The 2,319-nt window shown below is 47.7% G+C and overlaps 1 pseudogene; it reads right to left on the reverse strand.

Moving 5' to 3' along the window:
• Nucleotides 1–604: 604 nt before the first annotated feature.
• LOC118530436 (folate receptor alpha pseudogene) lies at nt 605–1,489 on the reverse strand (annotated as a pseudogene).
• Nucleotides 1,490–2,319: the final 830 nt, after the last annotated feature.

The following is a 2,319-nucleotide window of genomic DNA, read 5'->3' on the forward strand; positions in this document are numbered from 1 at the left end:
TGCCATATTTTTCACATTTTTATGCTTTTTGTTGGTGATTTCCCTGTTTAAAATAGTCCCCCATCTATAGTGCTGGAGTGCTGTCCAGTATTCCCAAGTGCAGGAAGGCTGTAATGTGCCTTACAGATTAAGTATCTGCGTTAGATAAGCTTCATTCGGGCGTGAGTTATACGGCTGTTGCATGAGTGTATTAAATAAGTATCTTTTTTTTTTTTTTTAAAGATTTTATTTATTTATTTGACACAGAGAGAGAGAGAGGAATCACAAGCAGGCAGAGTGGCAGGGAGCGGCAGAGGGAGAAGCAGGCTTCCCGCGGAGCAGGGAGCCCGATGTGGGACTCGATCCCAGGACTCTGGGATCGTGACCTGAGCCGAAGGCAGACGCTTAACGACTGAGCCACCCAGGCGCCCCTTAAATAAGTATCTTTAAACAGAAGTCTCTTTATTTATTTTTTTGTTTTGTTTTGTTTTTGTCTTTTACATGTTGGGTGTCCGGTTTATTCAAACTGTCAGTCAGAGCCCCGCCCCCAAGGAACAGGAAGTGAGCTGGGAGCTATGGGGCTGAACAGGGCAGGGCTGAGCAGGTATCAGAAGGTAAAAGGAGCTCAGCTGAGCAGCCAGAGCAGCATCAGGGCCAGGCTGAGCAGGAGAGGCCAGCCCCACAGAGCCCAGCCCCACTCATGGCCTCAGCATAGAACCTCGCCACGTCCTTGTTGGGGTCGTGCTGGGCTGGGTCAAGCCACATCTGGATGCAGCGACCGCTCCCTCAGCTGTAGTTGCTGAGTTTGTAGGAGTGGCTCCAGGTCTCACTGCACAGAGCGGCAGGTGCGGGGAAGTAGAGATGGAAGGGGTAGCAGGCAGCTCCCACTGGGCACCGGTTATACCCTGATGTCCGTCCCAGCCCTTGTGCCAGTTGTTCTTGTAGGTGTAGGAAGTGTGGCCGCCTTCCCACCAGTGCGGACAGTCCTCTTTGCACAGGGGCACGTTCAGGTCACGCTCTTCGTGCCAGCTGTGGCTCACCTGCTGGCCCCAGGGCCCCCAGGTTGGGGGAGTACTCATACCGGCAGGTGTCCTGGATGAGGTGCTGTTTGCAAGCAGGTGCCGTCTGTCCACAGTGGTCCCAGTTGAATCTGTACAGGTGGGAAATATCCTTATGGATTTCCCAGCTGGTGTTGGCAAAGCAGCAGGAATTCTTCTTCCAGGCGCTGCACTGCTTGTGCAGCTTGTCCTCTGGGCTTGGCTTTTCCTTGCTGGGCTTGGCATCCATACAGACATTGAGAAGCTCAGTCCTGGGCTGGGTTGCCCATACTGCGGCTACCCCCACCCGAAGGAGTAGCAGCTGTGTTATCACCAGCTGGGCCATGTCAGTCTCTGAATCCTGTGACAACCAGGGAGGGTTAAGCCCTCCAAAGACCTCAGCAGGTAAAGGACCACTGGACCCCTCAGAGCTCTCTTCTGGCTTTATAAGCTAAACAGAAGTATCTTTAAACAAAAATTCAAAACAAGGTTATGTATTGATTGATGTTAAAAACGTGACTAGAGACTCACAAGAATCCAACTGTTTTTCCTAGTGTTCACTAATTCACTGTTCATGGCAAATATGTAGAGCATAACTATTGCACTTAATGGAATTGGCTTTAGCTATAGCTGTCTGTCTGTCTGTCTATCTATCTATCTATCTATCTATCTATCTATCTATCTCAAGTTCCCCATTGCCATTTCAGATCACTTTTCCAACTTTGTGGAATTTCAGTCCAATTAGGTGTACCCCTTTAACCTTTTATTTTGCTGTAATTTTCTGATTCGGTTCATTATATTCTTTCTCACCTCTAAGTTCAACAAACATTAATGCAGTTGAACTGATCGATCTTTAGTGCTTTTTGCATCTTGCTTAAGAAATTCTTCCCTGTCCTGAATTCATGAAGATATTCTGCTGTACAGTCTTTTAAAAGCTTTTCAGCTTTTTTTTTTTTTTTTTAAGATTTATTTATTTGGGAGAGAGAGAGAGAGAGAACGTGCACATGCATGGTGGAGGGAGGGGCAAAGGGAGAGAGACTCCCAAGCAGATTCTGCACTGAGCATGGAGCCCGACATGGGGCTTGATCTCACGACACTGAGATCATGACCTGAGCTGAAATCAAGAGTCGGACGCTTAAGTGACTTGAGTCACCCAGGATCCCCAAAAGGTTTTCACAACGCAGAGTACTAACCACTATACGATCACGGCGCACCACCCTCCCAGCGGCCCCAAAAGGTTTTCAGTTTTGACTTTCACATTTAGGTTTATAATCTATTTGAAATTGATATTTTTATGGTGTAA

The sequence above is a fragment of the Halichoerus grypus genome, chromosome 2 (assembly GCF_964656455.1).
Source record: "Halichoerus grypus chromosome 2, mHalGry1.hap1.1, whole genome shotgun sequence".
In the NCBI taxonomy this organism is placed as follows: Eukaryota; Metazoa; Chordata; class Mammalia; order Carnivora; family Phocidae; genus Halichoerus; species Halichoerus grypus.